We start from the raw sequence: 18042 nt of genomic DNA, 5'->3' as shown, positions 1-18042 counted from the left end.
TTCCTAATATTCAGCTCTCTCACTCACCTTGTTCCTCATCCTCCTTGTACTTTCAGCTACCATCTCTTTAACACCTCAACCTATTACACTCCACACTAGACCACAGTCACTCAAGGGTCAGCAGTTGTCACACAGCAGAAACAAATATTTAAATTTATTAAAATCATCTCCAGAGAGGTAGAGAGAGAGAGAGTAGGTGGTAGGTAGAGAGAAGGTGGAGTCTGAAACGTATAGTACCTAGCTTATGTCTTTTCTTTGGTATGTGTCATGTTTTTCCATTTTAAAGAAATAATTATTCATTTATATGGGTTTCTCACTGCCTCTTAGATTGTAACACAATTTGTAGAGTGAGATTGTGTCTTAGTTTTTGCCTATGCTTTGCAGCATATAGCAGAGTGACTCATTCACAGTAAATGCTCAACAAATATTTGTTGAATATTCGATTTTCTTGTTTAAAAAGTTAGTGTTTGCGAATCTAAAAAGGTTCCCTTAATCCATCTAGTTAGGAATCATCAATCGTTTTCTATTTCCTTATCTTAATAGATTTGGTTTTCCAAATCTCTGAAGGGCTAGTAACTTTCTTGTTTTTCTTTCCAACAAAAGGATAGCTAAAATGCCACTGTGTATCGTTATTCATAATTTTTATATCTACAACTTAGAGTATTCATAGGTCTCTACCAGTCCCAAACTTTTTAAGTAAAAGTTTATTGTGATTTACTGCACCTTATAAATGATGCCCATCTCTATATTACTTTCAGAGAAGTAATGTTTTTAAGCCTTGTCAATTCTTCCGAATAAATGACAGAGAATAAAACCAAGGAAACAGTGAAAACATTGAAATAAATAGAAAGGATATAATGTATAAAACATTTGTTCCTAAAGCTCTATTTTCATGTGATTTAGATAGCTGCTTAATTAATGAAAGGCTTAAGCTAAATATCTGTAAATTACAAGTTTAGCCAAACAAAATTGTTTCTGTTATCTCATAATGCTAAAAGCCATATTTTAAAATAAAACACATATTAAAAAGTGTTCCTAAACCTTCAACTTTTTATATTTTAAAATTCCTGAATGCATTATCCTAAACCACATGCAAAAAGAGATGAGAAGAACACCCTTAAGTCTAACCTCTAAAGAATAGATGATCTAATTAAAATCAAGATATTCATGCAAACGTGGACAAGAGATATACTGGTTATGCATTTATCAAATTGCAAAAAATAAAATTAATTAATAATAGTTCTCAATATTCATGCTTCTCAATATTTTATAAATGAGTACACTCTATTTATTTCAAGACATCACTTACTATGCTGAAGTCCATGAAGCTCTACTCAATGACCCCTGTTGAACCTAGTTCAAATACTCAACTGATTATCTTCATCCAGCCATCTCCATGGGCATTTGCCAATTTGATGAGCAACCACAACCCCGTTTAGCCAACCATAAGGAATGTGAATCAATCAGAAATGTTCTGATTGATCACACATTGTTTTTACAAGCCAGGATTCATTAAAGAATTATTTCCCTTTACTATTTTATTTATTTCATAACAAATTTTGGAGCAGATTTGTCATGAACTTTAAATCATCTTCCTTATCACACTAAATTCAGTACATTCCTTGAAATATGTAAGATTACTTCTTGATTTCTGAGTCGTGGTTTTACTCATTAGTTATCTGAGTGAATTTGGTTGAAGTATTTAAAAACTTTAGGTCTTAGTTTTAAGATCTGTTAGTAAGAGAGACAGGAATAAGACTATTCCCATTATCCCTTTCAGCCTTAGATGTCTATTATTTAATTTCTGTTATTTGATCATGATCTAGTCTCAAGAGCTACTCAATGAAAGAAAACAGACCTGAAAGAATGGAATTTCTAGGCCACATGTTTGTTAAATGTTAGAGAAATAATAGTGTTATTCTTAGTAATTGTAGGAAACCCAACTTACTTTATGTAGTAATATCACTTTTTCAGAAAATGCATTCATTCAACTGAGTACCCAATTAGTTTTCACACTGTGCCATTTATAGATCCGATACCATTCAATTATTGCAAAGATTTTCAGCCTTCATAGGCATATTGACACTTTTTCTTAGCACCTGGATGCTGTACTATGCCCTTTATATATCATGATGAAGAAAGGGCAATTGACTGTTATGATTATGTGGTCCCGAATTGATTCAGGGCTGAGTTTTGTTGCTCTTGTGTCCTGAAATATCTAAGGAAGAAAAAGTCTCTCTAGTAAACTAAGGAATCAAATGACCTCTGAGGATTTTTACTGTCCTATAATTCTCTGAGTAGCTGAGTGGCTGCCTAGAAATGGGAAACCCTGCCCCATTTTCACCAGGACACTAAAACAGTAGGTGTGATTGTTTCAGGAAATCAGGTGGTAGATTTGAGGGTAAACAACAATATGCAGTGTCTTTTCACATGTCTACCCTAGGAAACTAAAACTGAAAGCAAGGCAGCCAAATAGGTCAAATAAATTAAACTAAATCTATAAAAAGAGACTTAGGCTTCCAGGTTTCCAAGTTAATTTTTTTCCAAGTTAATTTGTTTGAATAAATAGCACGGGGGGGGAAACCAAGAAAAAGGAAGAAAGAAACTAACAAAGCAAATACCCTTTCAGTTGAAATGATTGTTCTCAAGATTGTATGAAGTGTGCTGTCATGAGCCTTAAATAAAAAGAATGTATCAAGTATATGTTTTACAGGACCTGAGCCATATGAGGAGTATGTTTGGTTGCACCCATATTCTACTCACAGTGCATAGCACTACTCAAATTACAACCCAGGGACAGGCTTGGCCCAATGAACTATATTTACACAGAAATATATTTAAAACTAATCTTAATACTTCTGATATTAATACTGAACTTATCATACGTATTATTTAATAACTTTCCCTTGTATCTGTGGTGATCAAATGATCCAAAATTTTAAATATAAGATCAAGTATTTAATATTAAATATACTTGAGAATGTAATTATGGCAAATATCCGGAACAGAAATCTTATGAAAAGAAGACAAGATCTATCTTTTCTGTGTATCAGACTATGTTTAAATTGGGGTTTAGGGTCAGAAAAGGGTATAAAGGATAAAACATTCAATCTTTCTGGAGAAAATTGTTATGAATTATCAGGTAGTAAAGCAATGATCAGGGATGGTATATTTCATAAAACATCAAGACTCTTCCATAAAGGGATTGTTTGGAGGTAAAATTAAATATGTGTGGATTTTTAAATATTGGTTTATGGATTGGTCCTCTGACACACCATTTTATTTATTACTTGGTTCATTTCTTGTATAAAATCCCATGCCATCTGGCACTTACTAGCCTTTGGTACTAGCTATAGTCCTGCCAGGTTCAGTATTTCATGTTAGCTTAGCTGTTTTCTCAAATGAACCTGTATTGTTTATCATTGACTTCCCAGAATCCAACACAAGACTCGTCGTATTGCAGCTACTCAATAATTTTTTTATTTAGTTGACTCTATCACTTCGACAAAGATAAAGTTTTTATATTACACTTACAAATTTGTGAAGTAGTCACTAAAAGCAGTTCAGTAATCCAAGCAGTGTGATCAAAAATCTGAAAATTACTAATGACTATGATTCATAAAATTTTTGTAAATAAACAACAATGTACACCTGCATGTCCTAAAAACGGAAGTGACTGGTGTCCACTGGTCAACATTATTTTCTACCAAATATAACTAATCTTGGAGCTTGATGGACAATTACCCATGCACAAGAGTGCGTTAAACAAAGTTCAAACTGGTTGATTTCTTGAAGGTCACGTTTCAACCTGAAATAAAAGATAAATAGCTTATTAAAATTTCCTTAAGAAATATATAGTGGGACTATTAGTATTTATAATGTTTTTAAAGTTGTCTACATTAGAGACTATTCTGTAATTGCACTGTAGATTTGAGAGCATTTCTTTGATAACAATTATATTTAGAATTGCTTCTTCTGCTCCCGTTGCCTCTTGCACATATCTGAGCTACAGAAATATTTACATTGTATGTATCTACTTATCAGGTTTGCTTCTTAATTTAATATTCAGGTTGAGGATCTGAACATTTCATGCCTCTGAATAACCTATCTAAATGAAAGGATACAATGAAAATTCTTCTAGAATATAACATAAAATTATAACTTTGATGCTCCACATTTATTTGACCTTTTTGTTATGAATTCTCAAATACTTTATGTGAGTTTTTTCTTTCATTCTTCAAAATTAGCACAATTAAACCTATATTGAGTCAAGATTTCTTCAATTATAAGCATTAACTTGAAAATGGGATTATATATGTAGCCATTTTTTGAGATTTTACAATTCTTTGGTTACAAACATAAAACAAATGTTTCCAGTAATTGCAGTTAACCCTGCCATTTCCTCATTGGATAGTAGTTTCCCTTAATAACAGCTGATTTTACTTGCATAACTTTTCAGTGATTCTTGGATTTTTTAGAGGAGTCTCATTTTAGCTCTTAAAAGCTCATTTCTATTATTTTCAAAAACCTTTCTCATACTTTATCTAAAGCCCATCTCCTCTCCCTTAATATCAGACTAGACCTGTGGCTCTGGTGGACGTAAGTTCCAGGTATTCTCACTAACTTCGTATAATAGTTTCTCTAGGTCTGGGTTGGTTGGAATGAGGAAGAAAGTCTGAGACATTTCATTAGTTGACCTCCCATGATCAAGTTGCAGTCCTCTTTTTAGTTGGCTGTAATTTCCATCTTTGATTATGGTGTGTGGGTTTAGTGTATATAGTAAATGACTTCAACAGGCCTCTGTGAAGTGGGGCTCCCACAAATGAAGCTCATCTAGACACATATCATTCCCAAGGGTGCTAAACCATATCCTTGGCTAGAGTTATCTGGAAATTAACACCACTTTTCTCTTATGCATACGCTTTTGGTCCCATCTGTAGTATTTCCAGGAAAGAAAATAGGTCCCAAAATCACATAGAGCTTACTCCCAGTCAGGGTAGAGAGTTTTCCTGTGAAGAAATACAACTTCATAAATCTATGGAACTAGGAACCAAGTACCTTATTTTCTAGCAGTCATCAGCTGTCATTATTTGTCCTTGATCTCATTTTTCCCATTTTAATTTCACAAGAGAAGATCAGAAAATGTCAGTTTTGCTCTTTGCAGAAATCTCTAAATTTTGTGATCTCTCTCTCTCTCTCTTAATTCCTGAAAGGGGATAAAATATTCTCTTTGTGGATATAGAATAAACCCAAAAGGCTCCCTTTTCTTTTTAACCCTTTTGCTAAATTGACTATAATCTGTGAAGGATGTAGCGATGATTTTGTAGACTGCTGTTTTTCAGCAAACAACATGGCTTCATTGAAAATACACTACACACAGACACAGACACACATACATACGCACATGTACACACACACACACACTCACTTTTCTTGGGACTCTCAGTTTCAAGATTCTACCATTTCCAAATTTACTCTCTAGCACCTCCATAACTTAGGTTCATCAGTTACTGTCATCTACTTTAGTCACTTTATTTCCATGATTGTAAATATTTGAAATTTAATTGACTTGGAAAATTAACTTGTGTAGCTACAGATGAAGAATATTAACACATTTTTGGCATTTTGTATTATTTTTCTAAGTCTATGACCCTGACACTTAATGGAGAACTATTGCCAACAGTACAATGATTAGTTCAGGGTGTGTCAAAATAGATTTTTGTACACATTTCTCCAAAGAAAGATGATGACTAGATATTATATTAAATAATAAGGTTATTAAAATCCAAACACAGGGTGGAACAGACTGAGAAACCAACTGCAATTATTATGTTATTTCAATATAACAATGTATTCTAAATTAAAAGCAGAGACATAACATATTATTTGAATTAATAGTGTTTTCACAAGTTAAAGCCGACCCATACTGAAGGCAGGCTTTATAGTCTACATGTGGTCACTGCCAACCTACCTAGTATGATTATGATTTCTCTCTTTATTTATTTGTATGGAATAAAACCCACTCTTTTTGGTATTCAGTTCTATAAACTTTGACACAGACAACTGAGTTACAACCATCACAACATGATATAGAAGCGTTCTTCCACCTTCTAGTGCTTTGTACTCCATGTCTCCTCTCCCCACCTAATGACAACTACTATTTTTTTTCTCTTTCTATAATATGACCTTGTTCAAAACGTCATATAAACGACATAACATAGTGTATAATTCTGCCTTTTGAGTATGGATTCTTCTGCTTATCATAACATATTTGAGATTCATCCCTTTTGTATATAACACTAGATTATTCCTTTTTAGTGCTGTGTAGTATTTCATAATATGGACCAGCATTTGTTTATCTATTCAACAGGATATTTAGATTGTCTTCAGTTTGGAGAAATTATGAATAAAGATGCTATAAACATCTCTGTTCAGTTTTTGCATCAACATATATTTTCATTGCTCTTTGGTTGGGATTTCTGGGTCATTTAGAAAACATATGTTTAAACTTAATAGGCAATTGCCAAAATACTTTCCAAAGTGACTTTAACATATCGCCTTCTCACCAGCAACATATGAGAATTATAGTTGGTCTGACCCTGGAAATAACTTTGTATCATCAATCTTTTTTTTTTTTTAATTTTAGCCATTCCATGGGTATACATTTGTATCTCATCGCAGTTTCATTTACATTTGTCCCAGTGATTAATTATACTGAGCATCTTTCCATGTGCTCATTTAGCATCTGCATATTGTCTTTGATGAGTTGTCCAAATATTTCCCCATTTAAAAAATTATGTTACTTATTCTCTTATTATTACATTTTGAAACCTCTTTACATATTCTAGGTACATGTTCTTTTTCAGATATAGATAGATAGATAGATAGATAGATAGATAGATAGATAGATAGATAAACACATACATATCTATATAAAACATGTTCTCAATTCTGTAGCTTGTTTTTCATTTATTTCAACAGTGTCTTTTGCAGATAAGTTTTTAATTTTGATAAGATTAAATTTCTTATTTCATAACAATATCATACTTTTGGTCTTTTATTTATCTTGCAACTATGCTTAACATAAGATAACATTTTCACACTTGGGAATGTATGTTGTAACAAGTTAAATGAAAAAATATAAAAACAAATTTTATAGTAAGTAATTTTTTAAAGTAGTTCAAACAAATTGTTGTGGATATAATCAAGATGGACTACTTTCAAGATGATTGTGGCATCATAAAATGGCTTTCAGGGTAAACCATGTAAACTCCCTTCCTTCATTTGGAAATAGTCAAGGGATATAAATAGTAATCCACAATGCACTTGCTTTAAAAACCCTGGATAAACTTAATGTTCTTCAAAGCCTCCACTTGAAATTTAAAAAAAGTTCTGTCTTGACTATATTTTTTCAACAGTTGTTATATGTAATGCCTTATTTTATTCATTGTTACAGAGAAGATAGTTTTTACTACATCATCTTAAGAGTACATAAAGACTTTTATCATGGGACATATTGATTGGAATTGTATTAGTGTATCTCAAAAGTATGCATTTATTGCACAGTTACCATAATCAGGGCACTTTGTAAGGAAACATAGGAGATCCCATGGCTTAACTAGATATCGGCTAGGGGATATTTGAGAGGAACTTCTGTGTGGGAAACCAAAACAGATGGAGAAGTGTGAAAGAAAAACAAAGGCTGTTAATGGTAAAAAGTGATAGACATAACAAAAAAAAAGTGAAAATAACTATTGGATTGTAATAATAGCATATTGTAGATGAATAGACAGAATGAAATATGCCACTTATTAGCATGTTTTTGATTGAATGTAAATCACTATCATGTTATCAAGGAGAAAAAAGTATATTTCATGATTTTGTTTTTGGTGAGCCCTTATCTCATAATTGTGTGTTGGGAAATTTCATTATCAAAACATTTTGAGATACCAGAGGGAATAATGAATCAAGAAGAAAGATTAAAGAGTAATAAAATTTGATTTTTGATTATGGGATTCAAAATGAAATACACTTAAGTGGGTAAAATATAGCTGCTTAGGTAAAAGATTAAACTATCAAAACAAGGAGGAGTATTTGTTTTTTCATCTCCATAAGATTACATAATCAGCAGAGATAATTCATCAATCATTCTGGATACCCTAGAAACTCAAAACATTTTACATTTATATAATAAAAAGTAATTAGAAGACTATATGTTGTATTTGAGTAAGATACACTTAATTTATCAGATGACTTTCTTTTATAGTCCTAAGGCTTTATCAATGTCTTGTGAGCCCTTTAAGCTTCTTATAAAAAGTACATTTAAACTTTTCCTCTTCTGATGGGCAATCTGTTCTCATCTCTAAAGAGTAAATTAATTTTAATGCCCTGAGTCCTGAAATTATGATTAAGGATTACTGAATAAATAGTGTGCTTAGTAGAATTCAAAGACATGTTCCTTATAATTAAAAACTAGTTGGTCAATAATTACTGAGTTCTGAGGGAGGGTAATTCTAATGGGAGGGTTGGTAGGAATGTTAGAAATTAAAAGCCTATTGGGAGGGAGAATTACATAAATTTTTTCACCTCCACATGTGGAAGAATACTTCTATTGCTATAAGGTGATATATCAGAGAATTGTCATTTGAATTTACAGGGAAAACAGAAAATATTCTTAATTTAAAAAAAATAATGCCAAACATGTGGATTATGCTTATTTCTGACTAGAATACCTATGTATTTTCTATTAATAGCATATCATTATAAAAAGGTTATTGAAAGTCTACTACCTACAAAGTATTAAATGAATTTGCTATTGAATCAGTATATTTTAATCAAAAATTTTTATTTAATTTTTATTTTTATATTACAGGTTATATTTACTTATGCATATTAATTATCTGGACATTGTTCTTGAGACACAGCAAAACTTATTTTTTTCATGTTTATCCCTGTCTTGGACTTTCCAATATTGGCTGTGATTCAACACGTATATCTTAAGGATATTCAAAGATAATGCCCCATTATGGAAAGTCACCATCCAAATTTACATAATAATAGACTAAACATTCGTGATATTTATAATTATTTTCATTGAGATAAGAGAAAATAAAAATTATAAAGTCTACATTATTTTTGTCTTAGATTAATAATATATATAGTTTTGAAACATGGTCTCATTGTGTTGCCCAGTTTGCTGTGTAGTAGAGGGATTATAGCTTACTATAACCTCAAACTGCTGGGCTCAAATGAACCTCCCACCTCAGCCTCTTAAGTAGCTGAGACTACAGGTGTATACTGCAATGTCTGGTTATTTATTTATTCATTTATTTGGTAGAGATGGGGTCTTGCTATGTTGCCCAGGCTGGCCTCAAACTCCTGGTCTACAATAATCCTCCCATTTTGGCCCCTTAAAGCATCTTGGTTACAAGTGTGAGCCACTGTGCCCAGTCTAGAATAATAGCATTATTAAAATTTCATTAAATATGAGTCAATAAAATGAGGCAATACAGTTTTAAACTTTGATTTCATCTGCTGTTTCTACCACTATTGTAATGATGTAGCACTTATTTACCCAGCCACAAGAAGGGGAGTAAGTGGGAGTTGGAGAATGGTAAGCCTAAATAAGTCACAGCAGAAATCTGGAATGTGTCTTTCTCTTACTATATCTTATCTAATTTTGGAATCCCCCTAAACATTTTCATTCCTTACTTTTTCTACTGCCTATTAATGACAATGTCAGAAGTAATAAGTAACCAGCTGGTGCCCACTGAAATCATCATTAGTCTTGAGAGTGACTACTAATATATTTATTAACAGTGCTTCACAATGAGAAAGGTGCTAATAGCTACCTGGGATGCTGTCTTCTGGAGATCCTGAAGTTGAAAGTTCTAACCTTTCTGCTTCAGAAATTGTCAGAAATTCTGATACCACTTTGTTTTTTCAAAATTATATAAAATGTACACTGCAACATAAAAACCATTTTTTCCCTTACTTTTTTTTTTTGTTTTTTACAGGTTTCTTGATTTAAGATTAATTCATGACTTTAGGGGATTAACACAGGAAGATCTAACTGATAGGCACTGTGATGCAGTGACTCTTTTTTCTAAAAGTGCATTTCTTTAGACATGATTTTTCAACTACACTTGTGCGTCTGCAGTCTACTTTAGGTGATGTAGCCCAACAGACCCTTTATTCCTTTATGTAAAAATAATGAGGCTGAAGATTGGGCAGGAAGGCATGGCCCTAATACCCTTATTTGCCTAAATATGACTAAACCCTGGTAAATAAGTAGATTAGAATCAACCTGACATGCCATTACAATGAGTTTATTTTCCAAGACCATTTACTTGGTATTTTAAACATCAAACACTTACTCTGTCTTAAAAAATAGCAATGTAATTCCCATAAATTTAAATTGCAAAGAAGAACTTTTTTTTTAAGAGAGTTATCAGGCCAACTAGATGAGAATTATATGATCACAGAACTCCACACTGAAACTTGAAGGGTCAATTGTCACACATGCACTATTCTAGACTTTTCAGACCATCTAGATGTAATTCTTAAGTATTCATCTGCAACTGCAATTTTTGTTATGGTTTAAGGTCATCTTTAAGACCTGAGCTGGCCAGGCACAGTGGCTCAAACCTGTAATCCCAGCACTTTGGGAGGCTGAGGCGGGCGGATCATGAGGTCAAGAGATCAAGACCATCGTGGCCAACATCATACAACTCCGTCTCTACTAAAAATACAAACATTAGCCAGGCATGGTGGCTCATGCCTGTAGTACCAGCTACTCAGTGGGCTGAGGCAGGAGAATCGCTTGAACGTGGGAGGTGGAGGTTGCAGTGAGCCCAGATCGTGCCACTGCACTCCAGCACTCCAGTCTACAGTCTGGCAACAGAGTGAGACTCTGTCTTAAAAAAAAAAAAAAAGGACCCGAGCCAAGATCTAACATGTATTAATCTGGAGATGGAGGAATCTTTTTTTAATGAAATTATAAAGATTACATATATTGAATAAAACATTGTCTTTTTTATTTGATACTTAAGTGATACATAAACATGGGGTCAAAAACTTGTTCAATATTAAAGCTCTGTTGTCTGGAAATAGCTTATATATCATTAAATAAATTCAGAGGTTCTTTGTAGACTAGAACACAAATAAGAATGAAGGCAATTTTCTTCCTCCGATTTTTCACGTGAACTTTGTAGAGAGGACCTTGGCTTTGTATCACAGAAAAAAACCTCAGATATCTGAACAATATTGGTGATAACTGGGAGAAAAATATCTGAGAACCAGTATCTCATTTACACAAAATTGTGTAAATGAGAATGCAGCTGGTAAGTGTTTCAAGAATGATTTCAAGAATGTTTCAAGAATGATTTTCAGGAGGTTATAACAATATACACACACTCAAAATTTAGATGCCATTTAAGATATCTGTAACAAAATACATTTCCTCAGAATTGTCACTAAGTGCTTGATATTGTGTTGTTTCATATGGAATGACCGAGCACTAATAGCTAAAATATGCACATAAAGCAAATGTTGGCTTACAAATGATAGAAGAGATACATTTCATATTACATTAGAAATACTTTCCCTGAGTTCAGTTTTTGTTATTAGTGGATATGTGTGATAAATTCATTTCAAACAATTCCACTTCAAGATTAGATGAGAGGGCTATTTATCTCCAAAGAAAATAAATATTAATTACAAATAATCGTTTCTTATTTAAAATTTTATTTAGTTACTTACACCCTTAAATTCGAATATTTTATTTTCCACCTGAATTCCACTCTATAACTGCAAGAAATATTTGTTTTAGTGTTACAGTTTAATCATTTAAAACTTGAAATATCTTTGCAAGGCTACTCAAAGTATGGTGTTGGACTGGTTACTCATCCCAAATTTTGTTACCAGTCTATGACCTGCTAAAGAGTTTATGGTAAAATGTAAAGCAATATAGTCACTCAGCTCATTGTTTAGTTTATTAGACCTTTCTTTTACTTTACTTAGCAAGATATTCTCGACGAAGGAAGCAGTGCATCAATTTACATACTAGTTCCAACTTCTTATTGCTTCACAAGTTCTGCACTTCCAGTAGAACCGCGTGTGTTCCGTTCACTTTTCCCCCTACTTCACTTACTTCAGTAGTGGTGTACTTCCCTTTGACGACTTGCAAGAAAGCTTGACTTCTACACAGACTTCATTTCTTATTCTTTCTAGTAGATTTCTCCTTTTCAGGATGCTTTGATATATGGTCTATAGAGAAGTTTGGAATTCAAAAGCACCATTTCTACTTAGGGGCTCTTAGGTTCTTTTCATGTGGTATGATAATGAGACTTTGATTTTATTCAGTATGCCGTTCATACTAGCTTAGCCACTACATTTCTCATAATTTATTTTTGAAATGTACTATTGATATAAAGAAGTACTGCTGTAGTACCCTAAAATGATCTTGAAAGCTTAAAATAATTTGTCTGTGGTTAAATAAAAATAAGAGACATATGGGATAAATGAGCCTTCAATACAGTTTTATGCATATAAAAGCGTAGGAGCATTCTCTTGAATCAGAGTTCTGCCAAAGCCAAGCGCATGAAGGAAAACTTGATTTGTAGCATGTTTCTCGTCTTATGTGATTATTTATTCCTGTCATAGATGATGGAGAAATAGATGTGAGCAATCCTGGTCAGTGGAATTACTGTGGACAATGAGCCTAAATAAATTAATTTTTAAAAATAACAAAACTTGAAGCACTAGAGAATATATCCAGCATTTCCTCCTTATTTATACATATTATATGTATACAAATGCAGAAATGAATTGTACAGGTATAAGAAAATGTATTTGTATATTTATTCTTTGCATTCAATTTTTTAAGTAAAAACAGTATATACAGTCAATTTTGTTCCTATATCAGAGTATCCTTTCAAAAGATTTATCATGAAGTGAATTATTTGCATAATTTTTTCTGATATTTTCACACATTTCAGAATTAGAAAAAAAAACCTAAATAAATCAGGCTATTCTATATATAACAAGAGCTTTGGGTTATGTTGCTTTCATTTTACATGAATATAGAACAAGGGAACAAACCAGTTCTATAATTGATTCTTATATCCAATGCTTCAAACTATTATTGAAGAAAATGAGTCCCATGGTAAGAAAGCTTGACTGTAGTATCACCATTTAATGTGTACACACACACACGTGCACCCACACAGACACACACTCCCAGCAGTAATTACTTCCTATTGTTGAGATAATTTCTTCCTGTCTAAACATAAGCTGCTGACCCAGTGAAAACTTTTATTGTTTAGATAATTATATTCCCATATATACACACATATACAGTCATCAAACCATAGCAGTTCCTCTTATTTCATATAGTTTTTAACAAAATGGAGACTAAGAATTCCAAAATGACAATAAACCATTTAATTTTAGTTAATTTTATGACATATCTGCTTTTAGCATTTGTAGCTGCAATAAAACATATGTTACCTCCCTAGTAAAACCTGAGTGATGCTGTATCTGTCACCTCTTCCTGCATTGGGAAGTAGTGCACAAGTTATTACCTCGAGAACAGTTGTTCCCGTCTCCTGTGCAGATCCATATCATTCTCAAATTTGCATTCTGATAGAGAAGCAACAAATGTTACTTAAATCCCATGAAGTGTGTTAATTATACCAAGCTCCGTGAAATTATGGGTGAGAGAGCCAAAAGGAATTCTACAGCTGCATCTTGGGTCTCTTGAGCATATCTTGTCAGATTAATGTCTTTGTTAGTTATACGATAACCTTAAAATTGCTTTTTTCCCCTAAGTGGTATTCCCTAAACCTCAGTGATATGGAAAAATCTCACACAAAGCTAACTAGCAAGTACACTTTGTGTTATTTATACAAATAATGGTGATATCTTTAGAGAAACAAGTTGAAATTCATTTTTGAAACTGAATTGAACATGTTTTATCAGTTTTACTGCATTATAAATATTTTCTCTTGTTTTCTTTGCATAGGGTCTTAAAGATAGAGAAGGAAATAGGAAATAATCTTATATCCTTTCCGTCTGATTGTAAAAGGAAGAGACTCTAGAGCATCACTGTGTACATGCCCATCTCTGGCCTCTACTGGAAGAATTGAGGACAGTCTCCTCATATATGCAAAGCATAGAAATGTAGAAGTATTTCCCACCAAGGTTTTCTAGATTATATGTACCCCCAAAAGCACAACTATATGTGGGTAGGGTGCATTTAATGTGATTCTTCGTCCTCTTAGTTGAAAAAAATTAAAGTGGAAAAAAAACACATATGAAAGTGCAGTTTTTAACTGGTACTATTTCCTCTTTCTTGTTGTTTAAATCGTACTAGGCCCTGTATGGGAATGTAAGATAGTTCTGGACTCAGTTTCCAGAATTAGACAGCCTGCTTGGGTTTGAATCCCTGCTCAGTCACTTGCTGGCTGTGAGAACTTGGACAAATTAATTAACGTTTCTGTGTCTCAGTCTCTTTTATTGTAATTAGAATGATAATAGTAGTTACTTCATATGGTTGCTGTGAGAATTAGAAGCATTAATATATGTAATGTGCTTAGATCAGGGCTTGGCACATAGCAATCACTGTTGAAATGTTATCATTGTTATTACAAGAATCTTGAAGCACCAGTTCTGTACAGAAGAAATGGAAATGTTCATATTTATTATATCCCAAATGTTCTCATGTATTAAGCATACAGTTCAATCTGTGAGAGACTGTCATTTTCAGAGAGTGAGCTCAACAGATAATTTCTAACTGAGAAAGGCATCCCTATGCAAAATAATAAATTTCAATTCCCCAGTAGGGACCATTCTCCACCCTCAGAAAGCAGCAACTCTTCGAAAGTCACCCTGTAACTGGGAAAACCTCAACCCATTGGAAATCCATATCACATGTCAGACCCATCGAAGAGATAAATCTAATCCTTTTGGCTGAAAAATAGCTTGCAGCAGCCTATTGTCCTTAGTTTGCTAATATTTGGAAGAATGGTTTGGTTTGGCAATCAATGTCCTAGAGCCACCCAAGACCTTGACATTATCGTTTTTCTTTGAAGCCATAAAGAGGATTACTGCAAAAGCAGAGAGTCTGTAATTTTATACAACAACTTGCAGTTTTACTTGTCATTGAGTTTATCGTGCTGGAAGCATACCATCTCTGTTTTCTAAGGATCCTTGCTGAAATTTAATTACTTGGAGTCAATTTTTAAAATCTCAGTTTTTATATATGCTTGCTAAACAAGATTTCATTTACAATAAAACTGTGTGCCGTTTAAAATAAAAAGTTATAACAAAAAGCATAAACTGCACTGCTTAATACTTTATGATTTATCCAGTGCTTTTAAGAACATCATTCATTTGATTTTAAACATAAGCCTGCAAGTTAACAAGAACAGTGTTTTTCAACCCTGTTTAATGGATGTGGATGTTATTTTACAAGGTGTCCTCACTTGTTTAAGTTCACTAAGCCAGTATGTGGGAGAACAAAGTCTTGAACCCAAACCTCCTGCCACCAAATTCAGTATTAACTATGTGAGATATTTGAGAGAGAGCACTTGAAGATAAACTGAAAACCGTCATTTCTTGATGGCTGTTCTCAAAATCTTAGTCCATTTTAGGTATCACAGATACTAGAACTAGGTTATTTTAATTTTAAAAATGGATCCACATAATCCCAATAATTTCAGACTTAATAGTTTTAGAAGATCTCAAAATTACAACAATATTTTAGAGAACAAAGTGAATTAAAACGACATAGTGATTAATGATAGATTTCTTACTAATAATTTTCCAAGGACATTACATTTTCCTTAAAGAAGATCACTTAAAGTAAAAAAAAGAGGTATGTTCCTTTTTAAATCATAATTATTCAGTTTCAATCGCATTTTGTCAGATTATGAGCATACACAATATAAAGAATTTTGAAAAACAACTCATTTTATAAGATGTAAAAACACATTTATTTGTGATTGTAGGAAGTACTATAAAATAAGTATTTAATGCTACAGATGCTAAAGATTTATCCTTTTTATGAAAATGGAAAAGACTTAGAACGGAGAGAGGAAAGAAAATACAGGTTATAATAAACTAGAATACTCTAAATATACCTGAACTAAGAAAAGAGAATATCATTTCCAGTGAAATGGATGTAACTAACTTTCTGTCAGAAAAATACTACACAAGCCTCGGTTTCTGATTACTCTTCTCCGTTTGGTAATATAAACTAAAAATTCCTTAGCAAGCTTCTAAACACAAATTTATCAATAAGTAACCATATTATTTTTCATAGTGTTTAAACCACGAACACTTTTCATTCATCCATTCTCCCATTATTTAGTGAGAATCTCTTTTTTTTTTTTTTTTTNATTGGCAAAGTGATATTTGGAAGGCCATAGAGGGCTATGGTGAAAAAGGAAATATCCTCAGATGAAATCTGAAAAGAAGCTTTCTGAGAACCTGCTTAGTTCTCTTTTTTTTTTTTTTTTTCTTTTAAATTTATTTATTATTATTATACTGTAAGTTGTAGGGTACATGTGCATAACGTGCAGGTTTGTTACATATGTATACTTGTGCCTTGTTGGTGTGCTGCACCCATCAACTCGTCATTTACATCAGGTATAACTCCCAATGCAATCCCTCCCCCCGCCCCCCTCCCCATGATAGGCCCCGGTGTGTGATGTTCCCCTTCCCGAGTCCAAGTGATCTCATTGTTCAGTTCCCACCTATGAGTGAGAACATGCGGTGTTTGGTTTTCTGTTCTTGTGATAGTTTGCTAAGAATGATGGATTCCAGCTGCATCCATGTCCCTACAAAGGACACAAACTCATCCTTTTTTATGGCTGCATAGTATTCCATGGTGTATATGTGCCACATTTTCTTAATCCAATCTGTCACTGATGGACATTTGGGTTGATTCCAAGTCTTTGCTATTGTGAATAGTGCTGCAATAAACATACGTGTGCATGTGTCTTTATAGCAGCATAATTTATAATCCTTTGGGTATATACCCAGTAATGGGATGGCTGGGTCATATGGTACATCTAGTTCTAGATCCTTGAGGAATCGCCATACTGTTTTCCATAATGGTTGAACTAGTTTACAATCCCACTTACGGAGATGTTCTGTTGGTATTCAAGATAAAGAGACTAAGTAAAGTCATAGAACTTGAACACACCAGTATAGACAGTGGTACAGACAGATGAAGCATATAAAACTATGTACATGTAAAGACATAGAGATAACAGCCTATTTGAAAGTACAAAGAACAAGAGTACTTAAAATCCTAGGGGAAGAGCTCAAAGTTTACTGAAGACATTGCCATTAGAATAGAATGTGAAAGCCTGAATAAGAATTACAGAGGTCAAAGGAGAAACAGTGCTGACAGATGGGGACATTTCAAACTAGCCTAAGCAAAAACATGGAAAAGTGAGTAATTTCAAGTTTTACCTTCATGATATTTGCAAAGAATTAGGACGAATATTGTCTAGCAGGAGAATGAGATGAATGGCATGTAATGATAATACAGAACAGTGGAGGTAGATCATGAGGGATTTTATTATACAAATATATAATGGAGAGACAGAAGGAAAATAAAGAATTTTATTAATATCAAAAAATATAAAAATATTTTTGATTTAAGGTGGTACTTTGATAGTTATTGAGAAGGTGGATATGAAGGAATAAAACTGATGATAGATGGGAATGCAGGATAAAAACAGTTGAAATACAGTCATCTTGAATGGGACAGTGGCAGTAGAGATAGTATGAGGAAACTGCTTCAGGAAGTATTTAGCATTTCATACCAATGATAAATAGTTAAAATGTGAGAGAATAGTGCTAAGCCATGGATGAATTTTAGTTTTCTAGCCTGGGGAGAGTAGAAGTGTTCTTATTGACACCTACTTCAGAAAATCCACAAAATGAACCTAATGCAGGGAATGATATGATGTGTACTTGTTAAGGATTTGTGATATCTCTGAGATAACCCTAAAGGACTGCAGTCAGCAC

This window comes from Theropithecus gelada, chromosome 17 (assembly GCF_003255815.1).
Source record: "Theropithecus gelada isolate Dixy chromosome 17, Tgel_1.0, whole genome shotgun sequence".
Lineage (NCBI taxonomy): Eukaryota > Metazoa > Chordata > Mammalia > Primates > Cercopithecidae > Theropithecus > Theropithecus gelada.
This window is presented reverse-complemented; position numbering follows the sequence as displayed.